Genomic DNA, 26,837 nt, shown 5'->3' with positions numbered 1-26,837 from the left:
AAGGTCCTGTGGTGAAGATAAAGAAGGTCTTGGGAGGAGGCCAGGCGGAAGTAGCCTGGGAGTTGTAGCTGTCACGCAGCTATTTCAGGGGGCACTCTAGACAGCTGCAATCCACAGGGCCCTGGGCTGGAACCCAGAGTAGAGGGCGAGCCCAGGTTCCCCTGAAACCTCCCAACTCCTGATCAGATACAGGAGGAGTTGACCTGGACTGTGGGTTCCACCAGAGGGGAGGTCTCTGGGCTGTTCCTCGACCTACATGGTGGATCAGCAGAGACTGCGGGGGTTGTTCTCTTTTTCCCCATGCTGGCCAGTGATGAGGTTATCTGAGTGAATGGCAGATTTGAGCCACGAAAGGGCCAAACTGAGGGCTGCCGTGAATTTCTGAGGCAAGCAAATCCGCTAATAAGCGCAGGACCCACCAAAGTAGAGGAGGAACTTTGTCTCCGTATGCATACTAGGACTATGTAACAGTATGTTTCGCATCATGTTCTTCCATGAAAATAGGCAGCAGAGACAGCCCAAGATTTCCTCCCACAAGCATTCATTCATAGGAAAGTATGTTCCTGTGACTTAATTCTCACATTCCTGGACTTACATGGAGATCCAGCTACTCAATCACAAGTCCTTCTTTCACAGAATGCATATTTCAGAGCCTTACATTTAGATGACGTGCTCTCTTGCCCTCCCCTCCTCTTTCCTTGTCCCATCTCCTCAATAGATCTGTGAACCAGTTCAGTTTTCTCTTTATTTTATTAATAATAAAATATATTATGTAAAGATAGATGAATATGACTAAACAATAAATATAATACAGGGAATAATCCAATCTGGGAAGAGAAAGGAGGAAGGAACCCAGAGCAGTCCTAATTGTAAACTAAAAAAAGACTTTAAAAATGTCAAAAGGAAAATCTAGTTTCAATTGTGGTCTTAAAAAACCTCTGATCAAAATGTTTATTTTGCCATTGTCAAACTGTGAGTGCTTGTTTTCAATTCCCATCCCAACCTCTATTTAAAAGATAAACACTGCAATGCACTTACATGACATTTTCCTTTTCTAGCTTACAGTTAGGAAGGAAAACATTTAACTAAGGCTATGTCTACATGGCCCCACAGTTTGGAATTAGGGGGCATGAATGAATGCATACTCGTGTGCTTCGCTGTTGATCCTCCCTCCTCCCCCACCTCAGTGATCACTATGAGCAAACTAAAAGATACCTATCAGAGTAGCAGCCTTGTTAGTCTGTATCTGCAAAAAGAAAAGGAGTACTTGTGGCACTTTAGAGACTAATAAATTTATTTGAGCATAAGCTTTCATGAGCTACAGCTCACTTCATCAGATGCATCCGATGAAGTGAGCTGTAGCTCACGAAAGCTTATGCTCAAATAAATTTGTTAGTCTCTAAGGTGCTACAAGTTCTCCTTTTCTTTTTAAAAGATACCTAATTCGTGTTAATACCATCTTCTTAAACAGGCCTAAGTTAATGCAAAGGAGGTATCTTTTTGTTTCTGCTCGCAAAGTCCACATGGGGGAGTTACAGTGTATCACTTTGTGGTCCTAACTGCAGGGTTGTGTAGTCAGGTCTTAAGACATCCATAGAACACTGTATTGGATCCACGCTAGCAGACCCTGATTCAGGATCAGGGCCTAGTAGAAAACTAAAAGGAGCTTTCTTGATTTTTTTATCTGAAATAAACTTACCAGGATTAAAACACATATTATTTCAGCCATCTTCTGGGAGCTTAGCATCTCCTTGCAGAAACCTCCAAGAGGTCATTTATTTTTTAAACTGAACTGGATTAGAAGTTCAGTATGTGTCTGTGCATGGGGTTTGGGGAAGCTGGCTTTAAGACCAGCAATTTGGGGGTATATTTATTTAGTTGAATTATAGTAACTGCAGTTTTATATCCTAACGCAGGGATTCTCAAACTTCATTGCACCACCACCTCATTCTAACAACCAGAATTACTACACGACCCCAGGAAGTGGGACCAAAGCCCGAGCCCCATCACCCTGGGCAGTGGGGCAAAGCCAAAGCCGTGGCACCAAAGCTTGAGGGCTTCAGCCTTGGGCAGTGGGGCTCAGACTGGCTTCAGCCCTGAACCCCAGCAAGTCTAACCCCAGCCCTGGAGACCCATTTTGGGGTCCCGACCCACAGTTTGGGAACCGCTGTCCTAATGTAAATATCAGGATGACGATCAATATAAAACAAAAACCCAGTGAACAAAACTTTGAAAAGCAATCATTCAGTTCTTGTTCTGAGTAATTAAACAGGATCAAATTAGGGCTAACTAGGAATCCTGGCGCACCCAACATGGTACTCTCCATTCCCTTACTCCCATACCCCTCTTTTGGGCAGCAGCAGGTTTCAGAGTTGAGATACATGGTAGAATTCACACCTCTTGGAGCTACTGATGCACACAGTCTGCAGACTCAGGCAGATATTAGTTACACGAGGTTCCTGTTTTCAAGATTTTCTGCATATCCACAGAAATGTCTACACTGAGCACTAAGCCCAGGCTCTGACTTGGGTTTGAGCCCAAGCTCCCCTCCGAGCCACACAAAAATCAGTCTGACTTGGGTCAGCAAGCACTCAGAACCCAGATCCTAGATCCTGCCATGGGGATGGGTAAGAACCTGAGTCCTGCTGTGACTCAGGTCCAAGCCCTATCATTTTGAAGTAGGGAGGTATCTGGAGTCAGAAAGTCTGTGTAGTGCAGAACGGAGGTGTTAGCATGCCTGTGAGACCTAGGTACAGCCATTGTAAACCCAGGTTTACAATGCAGCATGGATGCTCAAGCACAGGCTTGGAAACACCAAATCCATAAACTTGGGTCCCACAGATTCAGACTGAGTGTGAAGTGTAGACATACCCCAGTAGGGCTAACAAGCAATTTTTTTTTTAAATGAAAGCCAAGATTTTGTTATTATTCTGTGACTCCAGTATTGGGATCCTAGGCACAGGCCTACTGTACCCTATGCCTTAATTTCTTAACTGCAGAGCCTGATTATCATTTTATTAACTTTACCGTAGAGGTATTTGTTTTGCCCACACTGCTCTCTTCTCATCAAATTTCACAACTCGCAAGTGATTGGTATGTTGAACTCTGAATCCTGATGAACCCTACAAATCAAATGGAGCATAGAGAACAGTATTGAGAAGTCACAATGTTCAAAAATCATGAGCCATGCCCCAAACAATCATGAGCTTCATTTAAACATCATGAACTTTTAAAAAGAGTACATTTTGCGTTCTCTATATTTTCAGGTTTTTCTCAGCAACCCACTTCTAATTTTTTAATTTTTAATTAAAGCTGGAGAGATTGTCTGGTAATAACCTGATTCCAGTAGAAAGAAAAACACCATATATCTCATGATAAAAATTGTGCAAGTTATTAACAATGGAACAGTAGGGTTTCTTTTCTTTTTCCTTCCATCTCTTCAGTGCAATTCACAGGAATAAAAAAATGTTTCTCTAATGGAGACGTTCAAATTCTAACCAACTACATTTTTGCTAGAGGTAGTTGGGTGCTAAAAGAAAACGCTGATCCATTAATACTTCATGAATAACTAGCATTCGCTAAGTTATGATTCATGGATTGCATGAGAAGTATTAATGATTATATGGAGTGTCACAGTATATATTCCTGAAATATTTGAAAATGATGAAAGTTTAAACAATGTTTATTTTTAATGTTTTAATGTTTATTTTTCCAAAAGTTCCTAGCAGCAGTTAATTATTTTCCACTCAGCAAACAGAAACAATTTAATGTGACTTATGTGAGTAACCATACATTATGAATAATGAATACTGAGTAGTCAAAGTGCATAGTTCATGAACTGTCCCATAGGCTTTAAATTATTTGTTGAAACTTGCTGACAAATACATTTTCAGAAATCAAAATCAGTTTATGAATGGTTCATTAAATAAAAAGGGACTATATTGATAATGAATATAATTACAAATGAGTAGTTTGACCATTTCTATTTCATCATGTTTATATAGACATGAATGACCACAGTGCTAAATCAAGTTGTCTCTGTGATTTTGGAAGCTTCCCCAGCTGCCAATGCGATAGCACTACTAATGTTCCAAATAAATAAAACAAACAAACCAACAACAAACCCCAGTTATCCTTTGTTTAGAAAAATCAAGATTCCTGAGTAACAGCAGCGCACTAACATGTCACATAACTTACAAAACTCAAGCACTTAAAAACAAGACAATAGTTAATTGCATGGTAAATCTTACACTGCCTATATCACATAAATCACATTTTTACCAAGTACAAAGACATGTACATTGAATTAGAACAAACAACCTTAACTCTGACTCACAATGAAATGTTTTCTTCATTAATCTCAAAACAAAGAGAAAAGCCATCTGAAAACCTACCAAAATATTTATATAACTATGATTCGACTCACACACACACACACACGTATGTGAGAATCGAATTAGAGAGAGAGAGAGACAGAGAGAGAGAGAGAGGTGACCTTAACATAAGTCCATGCATGAACATAATTTTACCATAAATTAATGTTACATATTTTGCTATTAAACTTCATATGCAACATTCTAGCAGTATTCAAGAAACATCATTTCTAAGCAATTAACAACAACAAAAATATAGTATCAACTGACATAAGCACAAAATCTTTATTACTTACTATCTCTAAAAAGAACCTAGATATCAAAATTAAGGTATTGAGATAATACATTAAAATTAAACAACAATCTAGACAGGTGGCAATTTGTGAGTACTCTTTGACGTGCTAAGAATTGAGCACATCATCTTATTTTTGTTACACCACCTCCCACAAGCCCCATTCAGGCCTACTTGTTTGGCTCATCCATCTGTTATGTCTACACTTTTAGACTTCAAGCCCTTTAGAACAGATACTCTCATTTCCTATATATTTATACAGCACTTAGCACAATGTGGTCTCAACCTGGGGGGGCCTCTTGACACTACTGCCATATCTATGATAAATATTGGCCAAGATTTTCAAAAATGACATGTGATTTGGGGGTCTTTAATTTTCAGAGCCCAACCTGAGACACTACAAACTGATTTGATGCTCAGCACTTGAAAATCAGGCCTCTTTTAAGATGTCTCAAGTTGGACACCCAAAATCACTAATCGCTTTTTAAAATCTTCACTAATGTGTCTGCTTGTTACATCAGCAGTGTAAAATTTATTCTCTTTCCATAACAGGTCAGATACCTACATAACTGGAACTAGAACTCTTACCCTACAGCCCCATCAGGGCCAGGATCATGAAATCCAGACTGAGAACTAGCCTCTGATACGGTTAGACACTTGTGGTGCAAGGAACCTTCTTTTAATGGATAGCTGGGTCAAATCTAGTAACAGGGCTCTCTTGGCCATATGAGAACTATGAGGCTGACATCGGTCATAAATTCCAAGATTCCAAGACCAGAGGAGAACACCACTGTGATCATCTAGTCCAACCTCCTGTATAACACAAGCCATAGCACTTCCCCCAAATCATTCCTAGAGCATAGTTTTTAGAAAAAACAAATTTTCAGTGATCAGTGATGGAGAATCCACCACAAGCCTTGGTAAATTTTTCCAAGGATTAATTGCTCTCACTGTTCATAGCTGCTAGTCTGAATTTGTCTAGCTTTAACTTCTAGGCATCGCATTATATTATACCTTTCTCTGTTAGATTGAAGAGCCCATTATTAAATATTTGTTCCCCATGTAATCAAGCCACCTCTTTAACTTTGTCTTTTTTGGTCCAAATCTTTATCACCATGTTATGCACAGGATGATTTAGGGAGACAATCAGCACTGGCTCTTAAATAATATAATTAAGAAGATGTGCACCTGACTGACTGAACATTATGTGGGAAGATGAAGAGATCTTCAATGGACCATCTATCCTCACTAGTGTATGGGCAGAGACAATCCAGTAGCAGAGAGAGGAGCTCATATTGTGAGCAGGTTGAGCCCCATGACATGGGCTCAGTAACTCTCAGCGAGATTTTTCTCTGTCCCTTGAAACGATCTTCTTGACTCAGACAGAAGCCTGTGGCTTTTTATTTCCCTCTTACTGGTTCAGGTAAGCCACTGGTATGGAATTTTCTGACCAAACTTGCACTGGTTCACTTGTTAAAACCCACTGGAATGCAAAAAGGGCTTTTTACAGATTTTGGCTCGAGAAAATTATGTGAAGCTTTACTAGAACTGTTTTTTCTTGAGCCATTCTATCATTAAATTGTACAGACTCATCTGCCTTTAAGGTAGGTCAATATAGATTGGGCAGACAGATTCCCTTTAACAGATTAAAAGACTCCTGGGGCTACCGCAAAATGGAAAAGTTCAGAGGAAGATATATCAATGCAAGTTATGCTCTTGGGTAGTTCCAGTTAGTAAAAGTACAGCTTCAGATTCCAAGAAGAGAAAAGTCCAAGTGATGTTGTCATTTCCTTCCAGTCCCATGAGCGAGAAAAGGCCGAAAATGCTGGAGGTAAAATGTTGGCTGTTTCACTGGTGTGAAGATGAAGATTTTGGTTTTATGGAAAATTGGGCCACATTCCACTAGAAGTGGGGACTGTATGAACAGGACAGCCTGCATCCCACAGGTGTGGGAGTGGAGGGTGCTAATCTTCTGGGTTGTAACTAGCTGGAGCAGCCAGAAGGGCATTTAACTAACAACAACAGGAAAGCTTTCTAAGGAGGCAAATTCAGTACAACTCAAACACAGCTTACAGTGAACAAATTGAACTGACAGGGCAAAGAATGTTATGAGAACCAACTGAAAATTTTCATATATACTAATGCTAGCCAATGCTGGGCAAAAAGCAAGAGGAACTCAAATTTCTCATTGATGAGAAGAAATTGGATATAATTGACATTACTGAAACCTGGTGGAATGATTCACATGATTGGCATGTTAAGGTCACAGTGTAGTAGGTAACACCTCCCTGGGGGCCCTGGGTAACAGGGTGGGTACCACTCTTGCCTCAGAGTTTGGAAAACAGTCCTCTTGTGCCACACTCAGAGCATTTGCTCCCTTGTGGGGGAGATAGGAGGGGCAGGAATTAGTCCAGAAGAAGAAGTCAGGATGCTCCCAGAGCCAATAAGAGGCAGAATCGAGGTACTTCAGAAAGCCAAAGAGAAAAGAAAAGAATCGGTCCCATTCTTTCCTCAGAGAACTTGGGCCCCCAAGGCTCTTAGGAGGTTTCCCCAGTGAGCAATCCCTTCTTCCAGAGGCTCAGGGAGCTCTAAACTACAAACCAGTCCTTCAATGCCACTCCCAAACTGAGTAGGGAGTCTCCCTTTTAAAGCCCCGCCCCTCTACAGGCTTGACAGACCTTGCAGGTCTGCCAGGTGAGCTGATTGTGCCTTCAACCCCATCTTGACTAAGGTGGGGATACACCCCACCGCACATTAGTTATAATTTATTTAGGAAGGATGGAGGGGATAAGAGAGGTAGAGGTAGCATTTTCCATTGAAAACATCGTTACTCGTTTAGATTTATCGATAACTCAGAACCACAGGATCTTGAACACATATGGATCAATGTCCTAACAAAGCTCCAGAAGGAGCATGGGTGGGGGGGTCTGTTACAGACCAGCAACTCAAACCAGAGAACAGAATCAGTTACTCCATAAGCACCTGTCTGTAATGTGTGAAAAGAATAATTGCGTAGTGAGGGACTTCAGTTGGGGAAACATATGTTGGAGGTTTCATGAAACCAGTTAAGAAAACCAAAACTTTATTGGTTTTTAAACATTATAGATGACAATTTTCTAATACAAAAAGTATTGCGCTCAATCTGAGGTAACCCTATTTTGGACCTCATTATAAAGACTAATTTATTCACTTGCCTAGAAGCTTGTGGTTGCCTGGGGACCAGTGATTATGACCTGATCACATTCAATATGGGCACACACTGGATAATAAATACACTTGGTACTTCAAAAGGGCTAATTTCCCAAAGATGAGAGAATTTATGAGTTAAATTCACTGGGAAGAAAAATCTAGACCAAAAAATGTGAATGCAAACTGGGTTCTTTAAAAAGAATTTATAAGACAGCCAATAAGCAATGATTCAAAAAAATCAAGAAAGAGAACAACTTTGGCTAAAAGCCCAATCTGGTTCAGTGGAGTGAAGGCAGCAATTAGAAAAATAGCATATAACAACCAGAAAAAGGGGGAAATAGATATAACTCATATAAATTATAAGTTATGAAGTACAGAAAAGTAATATGGGAAACTAAGGACATCGGGAAAAAAATACATGACTGGCAGGGCTAAGGACAATAAGGAATTAAGGCAGTGGTTCCCAAACTTGTTCTGCCGCTTGTGCAGGGAAAGCCCCTGGTGGGTTGGGCAGGTTTGTTTACTTGGATACGTGCCTCGGTCCATGCCGCTTCCAGCAGCTCCCATTGGCCTGGAGCAGCAAAACCGCGGCCACTGGGAGCCACGATTGGCTGAACCGGCCAATGCAGCAGGTAAACAAACTGGTCTGGCCCGCCAGGAGCTTTCCCTGCACAAGCGGCAGAACAAGTTTGGGAACCACTGAATTAAGGAATTTAAGTATATTATATACAAAAAATCATAACAAAGATCAATAGACCCATTGCTAAATACACATGGTAAAACTGTTAATGATGCCAGAGGCGGATTAAGGTTTCCTGGGGCCCTGGGCCAGATCACTCCTTGTTCCGCCCCTTCTGCCTGTGGCCCTGCCCAACAGCTGCACCCCTTTCTGCCCCTTCCCCAGGGTCCACCCCTGTTTCACAGAGGGTCTTGGCTTGGGGACCACTGAGGAGGGGGTTCTTCCTCCATCCCACAGCTTCTGCCAGGGTTGGGCTGAGGCTGCTGGGGGGGAAGGGGTTTCTCTGTCCTGCAGCTTCTGCCAGAGATGGGGTCAGGCCGTGGCCGGGGGCTTCCCCCGTCCTGTGGCTTCTTCCAGGAATGGGTTCAGGGGTCACGGGGGGAGAGGGATTTCTCCTCCCCACATGCCTGGCACTGCTGCTGGGGAGCGGGGTCACGGCGCAGGGGTTTACTCCGCCTGGCACTTCTGCCACAGAGCAAGGTTGGGGCATGGGGACTTTTCTCACCCTGCCTGCCCGGCGGCTAGGGCTCTGGGCTTCCACCGTGGGTGGCAGATTATTTTTCCAGGGGGCCCCCTGTTGATGCAGAATCCGCCACTGATGATGCAGAAAACACATCAATAAATATTTTTGTTCTAAATTTGGAAGGAAGCAGAATGATGTACTTGTATCAAATGAGGATGATCAAACTTTCCTGTCCATTAGTAACTAAGGAGGACATTACACAACATTTATTGGGATAAACGTATTTATATCCGCAGGCTTGGATAATTTGTATCCAAGAGTTCTAAAAGGGTTGGCTGAACAGACCTCCAGCCCACTGATGTTAATTTTTTAGTAAAGCTTGGAATATCAGGATGACTGCAAAAGACTGGAACACTTCTAATGTTGTGCTAATAGTCAAAAAGGGAATGCCCCAGCTAACTATAGGCTGGTGAGCCATACAACAATCCCAGGCAAAATAGTGGAAAAAGCTGATATCAGATTCAACTGATAAAAGAATTTAAGGGTAGGAATATAATTAAGGCCTGTCAACATTGTTCTATGGAAAATATGTCTTGTCAAAGAAATCTGATTTAATTATTTGATCAGATTACAAGTTTGGTTGATACAGATAACTGTGTGATTATAATATACCTAGACTTTTGTAAAGCATTTGGCTTAGTACGGTGTGACATTCTGATTAGAAATTCCTCAGAAATTTAATTTTTCAATGAAACAAATTCCAGCAAATATTTTTATTTTGAATTGAAAATCGGCATTTTATCTTTTGTCCCTCCCCATCCCTTTCTCCTTTTTTCCCCAAAGGAAAAAAGGGAGATAAAAAAGGGAAGGAAAAAAAAGTCTCTGGACAATGGTGAAAGGAGAAAGAACAATCTGCAAAGAAAGGCATATGGAAGGAAACTTTAGAAAGTTTATAAACTAGCCATAATCACAATGTTCCCCAGAAGCTAGAGATGCTGAGGCAGGAACACCATTGTTGAAAAGGAGCCAGCTGGCCCCTAATATGGAGTTGCCAGAGAGCTAGTCAGAATTCCCTGAATGTATAAACTGCTACACCTGCATATGATAGCCAATCCTTCGTTTCTGTAACAATTGTGAGCCAACATATTTTGGATGAGGAGTAGGTCTGTATGTAAAAGTCTTGATCTTCCCCTATATTGAAGTTACATAGGTCTTTTTCCCAAACAGATCTTTAAGGCCTTGATCTACATGTTCCCTCCATAGGAGTCCACCAATATAGAGAAGGAATCAAAACTTAACCAAGAATTCTGCACCAGATCATTGACAATGTGCCCTGCAGGCTCTCGTTGGCATAACCCCCAACCCTGCAGATAGATGCATGACGTCTTGGAAAGTATCATGCAAACATTTTGATACCATACCCAGCAAAATGGAAATTCTCCAGGACCCATTAAGACAGATCTCATGAAGAGAGAAAAATAATTTTGTAAGGACTCTAGCCTAATGTAAATGGACAGACAGTTCTAAATAAATGTAAGAAAATTAATACACTCTCTTTAACAGCAGTTGTCTGAGAGTTGATTCCTTCCATTGTAGAGAATTTTCTGGAGCAGCTAGCTAACACAGAATCCACTTTATCAGTGATAGCTTGCTTCTTTGCTCTTTTTCCTGGCAATATTGATAATTTGGAGACGTTTATAAAAAGGAATTTCAGGAAAATGACCAACAATATTTATAGACCTTTTATCAAATGAGACTGAGGGAGTTGGAACTGTCTTAGCCTTAAATGATGGTGCAAGTGGAGACTTAACAACCAAACTCTTTCTACAAAAATGCAGGTGTGCCCATGCTGTGCTCCAGCTGTGACCAGGATTTAGGCCAGCAGAGAAAAATCTGAAAGTGGGGAGAATGGGAGAATAGCATTCTCAAGGTAAGTCCATGTTTGGAATTACTTTGGTTTACCTGGTCGTGAGACCTTTGAGCTGCTGAATGCTGTTCCTCGCAGGCTGCTGTCGAGAGTCTGGGGGTTTGCGTTACCATTGAGATCACCACATCCGACAGTAGATAAGTCTGGAATGAGAGGCAGAGAGACCCAGTCAGACCGGGTTACATGGCCTCAGAAGAGGAGCACTTGTCAGTTTTCCTCTTGGCCTTCTCCAGTTTATCAATCATTTTTAATATCCTTTGAGATGGGAGGCTTATCTGAACCATGGGGGAATAAAGCTGTGACAGAAAAAGCTATAGAAGAGAGACACACAAAGACTCATGCTGCTCAACTGATGCACGTGTGGTTGTGAGGCAGGTTGTAGCAACTCAGGATGCTAACAGGAGCCTCAAGACGACCTGGATCAGAACGCAAAATTCTGCCATTTCAATGGGCACTTGCACTGTTCAAGTCTGACAACAGAGTTGCAGCTGAATAAAATACAGACAATTTCCCTACTGCAAGCAGAGCTTCCCCCTATAACGGGAATTTCCAGATGGTTTAAGTTCACTTTGTGCCAAGTAAGTGGAACAAAATGAGCTTGGTAGACCAAAGCATCCATCCCTTGGTCTTCTGGGAAGGTCAGGGTGGAAATCTTTATGGAATCAAACATGAAAGGTGTGCCAGAATTTTTATATCCACAAGAGCCTTTTTCCTGCACTCTTCAAATACCAGACGTTTCTGTGCCTTCCTTTGTGTCTTTCCAGTGGAGCCTTATTTCATAGCCCCCTTCTGGAACAGCCTTCATGTGCCTAACTTACTTCTTGATGTTACCCCAGGCTACATTTCAAGCCTCATTTCTTCTGCCCACCTTATGTCTTGTGTTCTTTCTAATAAAACAATAAAATGTATCAGGATAAAATGATTTATTTAATTTCTTAATGAGTTATATTATTTTCCAAAGACTTTTGATAGCTCCTAGAATCACACATTAAATGTGTTTTTTTAATGAAACATTTAATTCCTCAATCAATTTATAAAATAAAGGTATTTGCAACATCATTAGAGGTTAGCTTTCATGAATCCAGTCCTGATTTTCCACCTGTCTTGAACAACATACTCATTCTCATTAGTACAAGGTGACTGTAAAACATAATAAATTCCAAATTCTATACCCACATGCATACTGTTTTACTACACCCATTTTGCACAAGTGTAAATGATTCCACAAGGGACCAGGCCATAGGGAAATCAGGCCTTCCATGTTGTTCCAATTAACTTTGATATGAACAACAGATGAACTATTCCTGAATGGACAAAAGCAGGGCTATGATTGTCACAGAAATTTTGAATACATTTAACTGCAGAGGTGTGGGGAAAAAACGAGTCATGGAAAGGGGGCAGTAGGACAGGGTGTTGTAGAGTCAGCCCACACTGCACTCACTCTCTCAGTAGTGCCTCCTGTCCTTTGGGGCTGGACTCAGCTCCCTACTCCGGGTGCTGCAACCTAACGCACAAGATAGCAACACCACTGAGGTTAGGATGGAGGATAGAGGGAGGGACAGACGGGCCAAACCTGCATGCACGAGGTCACATCATCACTCAGTTTGGAAACATTTCACTCAGTTTGGGGTATTTCATGGACTTCCTTCAAATTCACAGTTTCTGTGACCACTGTGACAAAACTATAGCACTAACTAAAGTCAAAGCCTTTTGAGTTTGTCTAATGAATGTGTACTCCCATATATTTATAGAATAATGAGAGATTTAAGCTATTTCATGCCATCTAGCCATCTTGACAGCTTGAGGTTAAGCTGTTTTTCTTTCATTTCTTCTCTTGTGAACATTATGATCCCCTTCTACAAAACATCTCCAAAAACTGTGACTTTGTAAATATGGAAGGCGGTACCCTAAATATGTTTGGAAGACTATACTGTTATAATCCCTGTTTCCATACTTAACTGAAAAACTCATAGAATATTAAATATTAAATTTTTAGCCCATATTCAATATCCTGATACTTGTGCATGCAACAAAAGACAAGTTATAATGGTGCTGGTCTAGACAACAATTAACTGATCCATGTTCTATCCCTCTGCAGGAATCATTGATTTTAACACATCCTGTAAAGCAGATAAAGGCTCCTACTATAGCTCTGATTTATTTAAATATTGTGTGACTGCATATTTAATGCTTTCCATTCTTATTATACTCATAAATTTGTCAGACTAAGGCTTCTTACAAATGTTGGTGCACTGTATCATTGCCTGCTTTTATCAATAGCTTTCTCAAAAAATACTATTAGCAAAGCAACAGACCCATTTAAAGGCCATTCATCTTTTCACTTTTGCTATATAGAAACAAGTATTCATTATGATTTATATTATTATTGCTTATTAAAGGCATTAGACTTGATCCAGGTGGCTCCCCTAGCCCATGTAGTGCCTTGCAGACTTCAATGGGGATCTGTCTACAATGGGGGTCTGCTAACAGATTAACACTGTTGGCAACACATACTGATAAAGGAACAACCAAGCTTTTGCTGGAAGAGAGGGGTTATTGCTGGAACACGTCAGCCATATTACTGACTACAGTTGGGACCCAAATGTTGCCATTTCTATAAAAAGTCGGGAGGCTATTTTATTTGTTTGCGTTGATGTGAAAACAGGTGGAACAATCGTAATTCAAGGATATTAGCAGAAGGCCAGAGACCTTCATCTCTCTTTAGCTCTATAAGTATTTAATGTCTCCAAGTTATATTAACCCTTTTTCCTGCATCTAATTTATGGATACATGAAAAAAAAAATCAAAGTGCTAATCACAAGATAATGTTTTGGTTTTGTATTTTGATCATTGCAGTTATGAGAACAGTTATTGTCAAGTATTAACAGTAAATTGAAATGGGATATTTAGTAATGTGTTATAGAAATCTTTTATGGAGAAGACGCAGTGGACTCCTGGAAGCAAAGCAAGAGACTGATCATAGAATCATAGAATATCAGGGTTGGAAGGGACCCCAGAAGGTCAAAGGGACCCCAGAAGGTCAGATCCTGCAGCATTGCTGTTAGTGGTACATTTTCATGGACGTCATTACTGCAGGATCAGGCACCAAATCAAGGGATCAGAATTCAGGAAGTTAGTAGCACTGGAGTGGCAAAACACACAGCCCAGGAGGCGAGAGCATCCTGTGTTCTTGGTGCTAATTTAGCTGTGTTCTTGGTGCTAAGGACTCCAGCAGATTTATTTTAGCTGACAGACTGGAGGAAACTACGTACTGATAACTACTCAAGAATAGAATGATAATCTCCTCACTGGCAGAGCAAAGGAACAAAAATAGGTGGTAGTGAGGGGGGTGACGGTGTTAGTGGGGGAAAGCAGAATTTTACTATACACAGTTTACTTTCTGAAAAGCAGATTTTCTCTATCAAATTTGCTGTGTGGACTAGAACTTGGGACAGATGACTTCCCACAGTGCCACTGGGAGGCCATGCAGAGCCAGAGCCAGCGAGCACTGCAGAGAATAGGTGTTGCAGGAAGTACCACCCAAGGGAGACAGAGGGACAGTACCCTGCGGCCCTCTACCGGCCAAGCACCCTATTTAACTCTGGGAGTTGCCCCAGGAAGTTGTCTGGCTAACCACACAGACTTTGGCCTGCTGTGACTCCAGACTTTATCTTGTCTCCTGATCTTCAGTTTCAAATCCCAAGCCTGACACTGACTCTTGCCTTCTGACTCCAGTCTGGTACTCTCTTTGATCTCAGACTCTGGCCTGACTCTGACCCTGATTCCAGCATGGTACTACCTCTGACCTCTAGTCTCTGACTTTGGACTGCCTCTGACCCTGATTCTTGCTTACTGAACCTGGCTCTTGCAATTCCTCTGACTCCTGCTCAGTGACTACTATCCCTGATGTGTAGACCCAAGCCCAGCAGCAACCACTAGGCCAGACCACCAACACCCTGGTCCCTTACATGCTGTGGCAAAAAGGGTGAATGTGATGCTTGGCTGTAAAAACAGGGAAGCAACAAACAGGGAGATGATTTTACCTCTCTATACAGAATTCATGAGACCGATACTGGAATATTGCAGCCAGTTCTTCTGATTACATTTTAAAAAGGATGTTGAAAAATTGGAGAGGATGCAGAAAACAAAAGTTGTTCAAGGGCTGTAGAGAATGCCTTGCAGTGTGAAATTTAAAGAGCTCAATCTCTTTAGCTTATCAAAAAGAAGACTTACAGGTGACATGATTATAATGTATAAGTACCTTCATGGGGAGATAATACTGGGTTTAAAAGGGTCTTCCATCTCTTGGAGAAAGGCACAATAAGAACCATTGGGTGGAAGCTGAAGCCAGACATATTCAAATTAGAAATTAGGCACAAATTTTTAACAGCAAGCATGATTAATCACTTGAACAAGCTACTAAGGGAAGTGGTAGATTCTTCATCTCTTGGTGTCTTCAAATCAAGATGGGATGCCTTTCTGGAAGACATGCTTTAGTCAAACACAAGTTATTGGGCTCAATTAGGTGAAATTTAATGGCCTAGGATATAGAGGAGGTCAGACTAGATGAGCTAATGATCCCTTCTGGCCTTAAACATTATGAATCTATGAACTGCCTATGGACAGAGACTACAATCTAGTCTTGTGGTTAGGACACTGGATTGAGTTACAAGGTACGGGTTCAATTGCTGGCTCTGCCACAGACTTGTTGTGTGACCTTGGACAAGTCATTTAGTCTCCATTCTCTTCTATATAGGTCCTTATACTGCACTCATCACCTTAGTATCTGGGCACCTTCCTGTAGCACATTAAGTAACATGACTAACAGCTGTCATGTGTTTGTTCTCTCATTCTCTCCAAAGGGGGAGTGTGTGCATGCAGTGGAGTGGTTTGTTTTTGAATATTTTTTATAATATACACACAGCTCTGGTGCTATATGTTTAGGTTCCAGAGGCACTTTCTTTCTCTAACACGCTCTGTGACTTGGCTGTGAAATGACAGTTAATACTTCCTCTCTCTCACTCTTTGTCACTCTTCTCTAAATAGATGGTAAACTCTTTGAGGCAGGGACCATTTACTAGGGTCTTGGTCTGGTGCCTAGCACAATAGGGCCCGAGTTTCATCTGGCATCTAGCCAGCTAGTAATATAGGTCAGAGGTTCACAAACATTTTATAAAGGCAACGCACCAACTGCCTTTTGCCTTTTTTGGGGACCCACCATAATCCTTGCTCCCTGCACCCCACCCTCAACCCCACTCAGACCTCTAGCCCCCTGCTCCCCAATCTCCCTTCCTCTTCTCAGCCCAAGCCCCCTGCTCCACTCCCCCCAGGCCCCTTGCTCTAACTCCTGCAACCCTGTCCCACTCCTGCAGCCCCAGCCAGCTCCTCTCTCCTTGTGGCTGGGCTACAAGCGCTGCCAGGCTGTGACTGTCCACTCGCCAGCTATGGCCGCTTCCTTATGACCAGCAGAAGAGAGAAATGGGGGAGGGAGGGGGGCGGAAAGAAGGGGAGAGAGGGATAGGTAGTGCCTCCAGGGCACACACAACCCATCTCAACCCTTCTTGCAACCCACTGTTTAGGGAACATTGATACAGGTAATAAAACAATCATACTTTCTATTTGCATACTAACTTACTGTGATGTATATAAAAAAAAACCCTCTGATTTCTGAGACCCAAAGTATCCTGGCATGTCCTTTTACAACAAAATAAAAAAAGAAATACTTCAAATGTTAGCTTTAACTGCCATATATTGCCACATAACAATAGCCTGGAAGTTTTAATTTTTTTTCTGCTTAAAAAAAGACGTCAGAGAGACGGCTTTAACTCTCTTTTCTGTCATTATTACATCTTCTGCGGCGAGAATGCCAAAGAAGTTGACTGTATGTAAACAACAACACAGGAGAGCAGTTCTCATATGCCTCTGATACTCTATAATCATATGTCTGATGCTTGTGGTTTGGAATTAGACTTTGCACCATTCCTAAAAATATGAAAATCAGCCATCAGAATATGCTTGAGCATGTCTGTCAACCACCATTACTCTCAATCTTTAATTCACATTTATAAGACAACACTGTTGTGTCATGCAAAACAACAGGAGAAAAAAGCCAAGAGATGATATTGGTCCCACTGAAATGTATGACAAAATTCCCACTGAGTCCAGTGACTTCAAGATTTCATCCAAGGACTCTAACCTTTTATTGGAGAGAAGGACATAGATATTCAATGGCTATACACTCTATATGTAAAACTTTGTGTGAAGACTGATTTTATTTCTCTGTTCCCCGTGGCCTTCATAGGCATAAAAGACCACCCATTTGGGGGAGGGATTTTTGGAGAGGGACCGGTATCTCCGGCTTAGATCTAGCATAGCACAGGGAACACTGCACATAGTTCTCTACAACTCAAAAATCATAATTTATCTGACCATATGTAAATATATTTACTTCCACCATTCTATCTACATCCAGATCAGATACTTACATCCTGGATATGACTGAGCAGAAATCTCTATTTGGGCCAAACTCTGACCTAGGCCTTTAATCTAGAAGTCACTGAAGTTAAATCCACTTACCCCAAGTCTGAATTTGGTCCTGTCCATATTTATTCAGAAGTGAAAGGTGAGTACATCTATCTACTGCACCTTTGCTCCTTATCTAGTCTCCCTTTAAATCCTGCATACATTCATTTCGGATCCACAGGCCAGGTTTACAAAGGTTTTTAGGAGTCTAAAGTTGCAGACAGGTGCCTAATGAGATTTACAAAAGCACCTAAGCAGGTTAGGTGCCTACTCGCATTGAAAAACTAGTAAGAGTTATGTGTCTAACCTGCTTAGGTCCTTTTGTAAATCCCATTGGGCACCCGTCTGCATCTTTAGATGCCTATATACCTTTGTAAATCTTGCCTCATGTTTCAGAACAGCATTTAAACACAATTGTGGCACAGTTCCAACCAAACCATTTCTTACCTGATTTGACCAGCCACCATAGACAGGGCAAACCAGATGCCAATTTTACTGGCCTAGTGTTTAAATACATTTCCCTAGCACTATTCCTTAAACCATTATATTAGTGTGTGTGGGTGTGTGTCTAATTTATATTTTCCCCTTCTAGCAATGGATTTTATTTTATTTTTTATATATAAGTTAGGCAGGCCACTTTCAGTAGTACACAAAACCAGAGAAGCCTCACAGGAGGAATTTAACTTTCAGCCTCTAGAAAAGATGTGCCGTCTACCTAATACATGAAATGAATGTTTTGTATCCTTTCAAAGTGATAAGCAGCTTTAATATTTTCAAACAGTCCCTGAGGGGTAACCTTTAGTACTTGTACGGAAACCAGAATATATGGCAAACTGCAGGATGCCATCGTTAAATATGTCACAATCCGGCAAACTAAAACCCAAGATATCATGTCTGAAAGATGCTTTAAAAATATATGAAGCGATTCCTAAAAAGTATATAAATCAAGAAGACTAAATGTGCTGCCACCTGCAAAGCTGCTGAGAGTGATTTGGGTTTTTAATTTCTTTTTTGGATTAATATTTTACATAAAACCACACCAGCAGCACTAAAATGCAGCCACTTCTGGGACACAGGCAACAACCAACTTGTTGCCAAAACCTCCACCCATACTGTGCTGGGCACGACTACTCTTACAAAAAAGGGGCAATGTTTATACCCAGGCTAGTCAAGAGCTGGGTTTTTAACATCTCAATAAAAATCTCTCCCTAGTAAACTGCATGGTGTTCATAAGAATATAAGAATGGCCATACTGGGTCAGACCAAAGGTCCATCTAGCCCAGTATCCTGTCTTCTGACAGTGGCCAATGCCAGGAGCCCCAGAGGGAATGAACAAAACAAGTAATCATCAAGTGATCAATTTCACTTTATTTTTCACTTTATTATTCATAGATCAATTTATTTACCTGAAAAAGATGAACAGCTAGCTGAACCGTTCCTTGTTTGATGTACTAGTCATCTGTGTGTCTAGGTTCTTATACTGCCCCATCACCATAGCACCTGAGTCTCTAACTGCTAATCTACACGGATACTTAGCGTTCAGAAAGCTGGGGTGTGAATGTATAGCACAATAACTTGCTGGACAAAAAAGGTCATATGGACCCTGTTACCGCTCACTAGAAGTTCTGCAGTGTGCACTGAAAGAGCAGGTCAAACTGCACTACAGAACTTTTAGTGTGTGGTAGCAGAGTCCATATCACCAGTTAGTGTGCAGCACGCTAATATGTTATACATCCAGACCCTGGCTTGCTAAATCTCCACGTAGACAAGCCCTGAGTCATGCATCTACTGAATTTGGAAGGGTGTTTTGACCTGGTTTAGCATTGATGAGACATCTTCAAAGTCACATCCGGTGAAGAGGGCAACATAAAATAGATATGAGTCAGCTAGATAAAAACAAATTATGAAATCAACTTTGAGACGAATAATTACAATATGATTGAATAAAAGCTTTCCCTCATAAACAGGTTAACAGGAAAAACACCCTTAAAATGTTAGTCTTATTCTTGAGGACCAGAAGTGATGAACTGGTATCAAGGTCCAATCACACAGAAATAATTCAGTCTCTCTTTTCATGTATAGTTGAGAGAATTATTATTCATGTTTCAATTATACAATAGATGTAGCAGAATTCTGTTCTGCATTATTCAGCTAAGGTGTCAAAAGAGCCTTGCTGAGCTAGAGGCAGATGTATCTAATACAGAGAAAGCTTATAGCTGTAATTCCATTGCCAATAGGAAGCCTTTCTCCCTTTCACCGGAACAGCCTCTCTCAAATGCAGGAAACACCTGTTCAATTAAGTGAATCAATATCACAACAATGACATGTCTTGAACCAGTTTGGGTACCCTATTGTGACCTCCTCTTACACAAGAGCCCTATAGGAGCCAAAATAGGTGTTCACCATCGGAAATCTTAATTGCAGAGTCTTTCCTAAATACTTATTCTGCTCAACGCTTTACCCATATGGAGACTCAGTAGGTCCAGCCTTCTCTTCCCTGTGCTACATCTTGATGTAGTAAATACTGTATTTGTTGCAGCACATCATAGTTTTGGAGGAAAGATAATAAACGTGTCTGGGGAGGCTTTGGCTGTCTGGGGGTAACTGAGAGAAACAGTAACATCATGATTTGTTCAGCCTGACAAGAAAATATTACAAAAAGGATTACTGGCAGCCAAAAGTTGATGTGTGATGTTGCATACCAAAAATCAAAAACAAAACAAAACAAAACCAGTAAAACCCAGAGTGAATTTGATCTCCACTGGAGGAAGAGAGTATGTGAAAGGAAATGGAAGATGGAAATAAGGCTAATTTCAAAATATGAGACAGAAAGTCCATGAGGATTTTGAACTGCAGTTGCCTCTTGTTGATACAATTAATTTAGGATTGTGTCAACAGAAGGATATATATATATATAATATATATATTAGTGACAAGGTTCCTGCTCTACCTTGGTGGATCTTGCGCTTATTGGCGGATTTGCTCGCCTTGGAGCTTCACGGCAGCCCTCAGCTTGGCCGTTTTTCTGAATTCACAGTCCAGGTCGACTCCTCCTGTGTCTGACCAGGAGTTGGGAGGTTTGGGGGGAACCCGAGCCAGCCCTCTACTCTGGGTTCCAGCCCAGGGCCCTGTGGAATGCAGCTGTCTAGAATGCCTCCTGGAACAGCTGTGCGACAGCTACAACTCCTTCGGCTACTTCCCCATGGCCTCCTCCCAACACCTTCTTTATCCTCACCATAGGACCTTCCTCCTGGTGTCTGATAATGCTTGTACACCTCAGTCCTCCAACAGTCCGCGTTCTCACTCTCACCTCCTAGTGCCTCTTGCTCCCAGCTCCTCACACACACACCACAAACTAAAGTGAGCTCCTTTTTAAAACCCTGGTGCCCTGATTAGCCTGCCTTAATTGATTCTAGCAGCTTCTTGATTGGCTGCAGGTGTTCTAATCAGCCTGTCTTAATTGTCTCCAGAAGGTTCCTGATTGTTCTGGAACCTTCCCTGTTACCTTACCCAGGGAAAAGGGACCTACTTAGCCTGGGGCTAATATAGCTGCCTTCTATTACTCTCCTATAGCCATCTGGCCTGACCCTGTCACAATATATAAAGATAGATAGCTATAGATATATAGGATACACATGATATATAATATATATTAATATAGGATATACATGGACAATGAGTAAGGCACTTTAGACAATGGTTATATTCACATAACTCATTCGCAGCCTCGGGGTTAGTAAAATAAATGTTAATTTCTATGCTTAAAAAATCCAGCTCCGAAAACAGTTCTGTTTCCTGGTATTTACTCATGAGTAGGATCGCAAGATTTCTAATTGCTGGTAACTGTACACCTGAGGCCCTGCCCCTGTTCCCCACAAGGCCCCACCCCTTGCTCCTCTACCCCCACCACCATCGCTCACTGGATCATCTCAAGGAGCTTGCCTGTAGGTAGGAGGCAGCACCAGCTTAGCAGGGTTTGTTATGGGTTAATCACCTGGCACCTCTCACCACCCTGCAGTAACTGTACTTTTGGTTTGAGTACCATTTAGGGATGCCAGGTCCCCTTTTTGACAGAACTTTCCAGTCAAAAACCAAGCACCTGGCAACCCTAAATGGCACCTGGACAAAGAAGTCAAAACCTGGACACGTGGCAACCCTATTCATGAGATTTATTTCTTAACTTATAAAATGGCCTGTTAAGAGTTACAGGCACATATACAAAAGTTAATAAAATAAAAAGAAAGAAAACAAAATGCTCATTAAAAATCTGAGGGGGGGGGAGAGGGACACTCCCCTTTCAGAAATATCAAACCGCATTCTCCACTGAACCCCACCTGAAGTAAAAACACGAGGAACAAGATGAACCATGCACCATTCATTAAAAAGACTGGAAGACTTGGTCCCAGTCTACACACACAAATTGCATAAATTTTATTAAATCCATTTCTAAATTGATGTAAAGGGCTGCAACCTCCTTTTGTGAACACTCTTAAATTTGTTCAAGTGTGTCTTATCAGCCATCCGTTAAAACAATTTAAGAGAGTGTACACACAAGTAGAAGAAAAGGAGTACTTGTGGCACCTTAGAGACTAACAAATTTATTTGAGCATAAGCTTTCGTGAGCTACAGCTCACTTCGTCGAATGCACCCGATGAAGTGAGCTGTAGCTCACGAAAGCTTATGCTCAAATAAATTTGTTAGTCTCTAAGGTGCCACAAGTACTCCTTTTTCTTTTGCGAATACAGACTAACACGGCTGCTACTCTGAAACCTACACACCAGTAGGTTGCACTGTATTAACAAAATCAATGTGGAAAATGGGTTAATTAAATCCACGCAATTTCTGTGCATAGATAAGCCCTGGGACTGCCACCCAGCAAGTGAAGTGAATTTGACACCTCAGAATGCTCCACCACTGAGAACTGTCTGCTTTTGATCTCCAGAAGTTTGGATGCGGGGAGGGACTTTTAGCACTCTCACCTCAGCTGCAACCAACCAGTGGGCGATACACGGTGAGAGAGTTTGCTTCCAGATGCAATTCACATTATTGACACTGATCTATAAAGCTTCATACAGTTTCTGTCTTGACTGGGAAACAAAGAGGAAGCCAGCATAGTCATCTGATAACTGATGTAATGTGCTCCCTGTAGCTAGCACTGCCAAGCAGGCAGGCAGCTGCATTCTGCACAAGCTGTGATTTCCAAGAGGTCTTAAAGGGTAACATATAGCATTCTGACAGGATTTGAATCCAGAAATTGCAAGGGCATGGATAACGGTTGCAAGATCAGGCTTAGACAGAAACAGCTGCAATAAACTTACCAGACACAGATAAGTAAGACACTTTAGGCAGTTGCTGCCACTTGGGATTCTGGGTATGGACAGTCCCTTTATAACTTTGGCATGGCTGGAGCTTAACTTGTTCTGTTTTGCTGCACGTCATTATAAACAGATTTGTATGGCCAATACCTAGTGAAGTTAAATAACATTTTCCCTCATATGTAGTTATTGTATAAAACATTACAGACTAGCAGCTTCTGAATCAGGAAATGGATCAGAAGCAAATAAAATGTCTTTTCAGATATTGATTCCTGCTCTCTATTTCATGTCAGCTTCCTAAAATCCATCTAACACGAGCACAAAAGGGTAATGAGTTTCTGAACACACACTCGAATGGTACACACAGCTTCAAAGCTTTCAGCAACTGCCTGGATGCTGCTTCCTAGCAGTACTAAACAACTTAAATATAATTAGCTGGAAGCCCTGTGGGCTACATTTCCCCACTGGAATTTATCAGGCTGACAGATGACTGAATCATTGGTACTGTGGGTCCTATTCTATTAATATTTCCCAAGTCAAAATGTCAGCTTGCTACTACATTTTTTTTAAAAAAAATGTGCATTATTTGGGGTGAGGAGAAAAAACATACAATACCATAGTCTCCCCAGCAGCACTGAATAATTATATCTGATTGACGAGCCAGCTATACACAAACGTTGGAGATGCAATACAGAAAACACTTACTTAATGCATACATACTATGGAATTATGTGATGTTAAAAATAATGCAAAAATATATAAATGGTGATTAAACTATTGGAACAAAATGAAAATTCTCCAGTGGATCAAAATATTGTTCTCTCTCCTGAAGAGAATTCTACCACTGCTCTCAAGGAAAACTTTCCGATTATTATTTTTTCATAGAATCATAGAATATCAGGGTTGAAAGGGACCTCAGGAGGTCATCTAGTCCAACCCCCTGCTCAAAGCAGGACTGATCCCCAATTAAATCATCCTAGCCAGGGCTTTGTCAAGCCTGACCTTAAAAACTAAGGAAGGAGATTCTACCACCTCCCTAGGTAACGCATTCCAGTGTTTCACCACCCTCCTAGTGAAAAAGTTTTTCCTAATATCCAACCTAAACCTCCCCCACTGCAACTTGAGACCATTATTCCTTGTCCTGTAATCTTCTACCACTGAGAATAGTCTAGAACCATCCTCTTTGGAACCACTTCTCAGGTAGTTGAAAGCAGCTATCAAATCCCCTCTCATTCTTCTCTTCTGCAGACTAAACAATCCCAGTTCCCTCAGCCTCTCCTCATAAGTCATGTGTTCCAGAACCCTAATAATTTTTGTTGCCCTTCGCTGGACTCTCTCCAATTTATCCACATCTTTCTTATAGTGTGGGGCCCAAAACTGGACACAGTACTCCAGATGAGGCCTCATCAATGTCGAATAGAGGGGAACGATCACGTCCCTCGATCTGCTCGCTATGCCCCTATTTATACATCCCAAAATGCCATTGGCCTTCTTGGCAATAAGGGCACACTGTTGACTCATATCCAGCTTCTCGTCCACTGTCACCCCTAGGTCCTTTTCCGCAGAACTGCTGCCTAGCCATTTGGTCCCTAGTCTGTAGCGGTGCATTGGATTCTTCCGTCCTAAGTGCAGGACCCTGCACTTAACCTTGTTGAACCTCATCAGATTTCTTTTGGCCCAATACTCCAATTTGTCTAGGTCCCTCTGTATCCTATCCCTACCTGCCACTGTATCTACCACTCCTCCTAGTTTAGTATCATCCGCAAATTTTCTTATGCAATTTTGAGTATAATACCCAGGAGTGAAAATCCAAGAATACTCAGACCATGAGCACAAATGCTCTTCGGGAGGGTAACAGTGTGCCACCAAAGAACTACTGGTTCTGAGAAAGCTCATGGATTTTTTGTTCGGGGGTTTTGCTTGTTTGAAAATCCACAGACAATTTCCAGATGTTTCAATCCTTGGCCAGATAGGTGCAATGGCATAAAATAGACTATTGTTTCTTTGTACTGGCCGTGGCTTGACGCTGCAGTCAGATCCTCTCTGGTGGACCCCTGCACATACTTAAGTCAGTGAGACTACATGGGTTACAAGTGTCTTCCTAAATGGATCAGATTGCAAGATCAGAGCCTTTGTTTGTAAAAATATAAGCTCTGCTGAATGTAGCAAGAATATTTTTAAATAAATTTATTAAAAAATAATTTTAAAACTATTTTTCCTGATTTAAAAGCAAAGCTGCTAAAGAATAATGTATTTAGATCTTGTATAATTGGGGTGTGGGAAAGAGAATGAGATGGGATAGAACAGGGAATGGGCTACACAGAGAGGGGTTGTTTAAACAATTGCCTTTCTATTAGGCCCATTACACTTTAAGTCAATAACCCAACTTGTGCTTGAAATCATCATGATCCAGCTAATGTACTAACATTGTTTTGTTTATTATTTTTTCCATGCCCCTGGCATGGAAAAATGGAGATGTTGCAATACAATGAAACAAAAAGAAATAGCTTATTACATTACTATTGGTTCAGAGTATGTTGTCTATTTTGAAGCTGAATTTCAACACTCAGGAGTTGTTAAAAGACCCAGGTAAATGTGAACCTACAATTTTTTTTTATTGCCTTTTCCAGTAACGTATTAAAGATTATTTTTTTAAATGGGTAAAGTTTGAAAACAATCTTTGGATGTTTTAAATACTTGAATTATGGCTGTAGGTCAAGGGAAGGCACTAGACCCACAAGAGAAGCCTGTGGCTGGTATGGAGTCTGCTTCTCTCAGCAAGAAATGATATGGATCTTCACTTCAAGCTAAGCACTGGGATATACTCAAAAGCTTAGTAAGAAATTTTACATAATCTGGGTCAATGCCAGCTGAATTCCTTGGTAAACGGGGACATGGCTAGCAGAGCTAGGATGCTAATAATACACAAAATGCACTACTTTACCCAAAACAAAACACTGGAATACGGCAAAAAGTTCAGTTTTATACCTCTCCTCACACCTCGACGCTGTTTCATTTTTATGTGAAAGGGAAAGTATCAATGTAGATTCAATTATAATTTTTTTTAAATAGTCACACAGATAAGTATATATTTCAATACTTAACCAGGGAAAAAGTCATTAAATATGATTATTCAGAAGCAGTAAGTTTCAACTGATCTGGTTTGTGAATCTAAAAGGAAAAGGCAAGAAAAACCTACCTAGTCACAGAAGCAAGTTCCAAGTAATGTGTGTGCACTGCCAACCAGTAGTTTGGAATGCAGCTAACAAGTGGCGGTTATTATGACAGCACTGGATTTGGTTTTGTGCCAGGGTGTGACAAGGAATTCGCCCCCCACCCCCATATTAACAATAATAAAAACGGTCATAGGTGTTTAGCCGGTGTAATAAAGTATATTGTAGGGCATTAAATACTATGCAATTTCCTTGTGTGAATACAGTCACAGAAATCTCAGTTTCAAGTGCTTTCATGTGAAACTCTTTGTTCCAATCTCTCCCCCCAACCACTACTTAAGAGACAGTGAGATTCATTTAGACTAAATGGCATGACCCAATTTGAGATACAGCTTGAAATTTCAAAGATGAAAAAGCTGCTTCCACATACAATCATTGTTAACAAAACAGTTCATGGTTATCTGCTTAAAGATATGGAACCCTGTCTTGGGCAATACAGTCTAACACTATCTTCATTTAAACACAGTAGGAGGAATCTGAATACACTGTGTTCCCTGTGTCCTACTTCTGAATGGAATTCATTCATTTCTTCCTGAGAGCAATGAAATATCTTTCACATATATGTACATAGTTCCTAACTCAACAGATTCCGCTCCCCACACCTTTTATTTTAAACCAACAACAAAGTATACGGCAGCTTTATCGTTAGAGCTCCACTCAAAACCCTTTAAAAAACAGAAATAAATGGAGCACAAAAGTAAGGAAAGAAGAGGAACTATCTATGCAATGAAGCCTGCTGCCTAGATCACACATCAAATTTATAGTAGCTTCTGTACAGTTGCTA

At 41.1% G+C, this 26,837-nt stretch overlaps 1 protein-coding gene across 7 annotated transcripts in view; it reads right to left on the bottom strand.

Moving 5' to 3' along the window:
• Positions 1–26,837, bottom strand: part of TBL1X (transducin beta like 1 X-linked) — a 255,239-nt gene that overhangs the window by 93,375 nt on the left and 135,027 nt on the right. For 4 of the 7 annotated variants that reach the window (XM_073354501.1, XM_073354510.1, XM_073354483.1 and 1 more), the window contains one exon: positions 11,019–11,126. The exons of the other annotated variants lie outside the window; for them this stretch is intronic. The gene's annotated coding sequence lies outside the window, so the exon portion shown is untranslated. The remainder of the gene's footprint in view (positions 1–11,018; positions 11,127–26,837) is intronic. 7 annotated transcript variants of the gene reach the window in all.

The sequence above is a fragment of the Lepidochelys kempii genome, chromosome 1, assembly GCF_965140265.1.
Source record: "Lepidochelys kempii isolate rLepKem1 chromosome 1, rLepKem1.hap2, whole genome shotgun sequence".
Lineage (NCBI taxonomy): Eukaryota > Metazoa > Chordata > Testudines > Cheloniidae > Lepidochelys > Lepidochelys kempii.
Note: the sequence above shows the minus strand (reverse complement) of the source record. Positions and strands in the feature narration are given on the sequence as shown.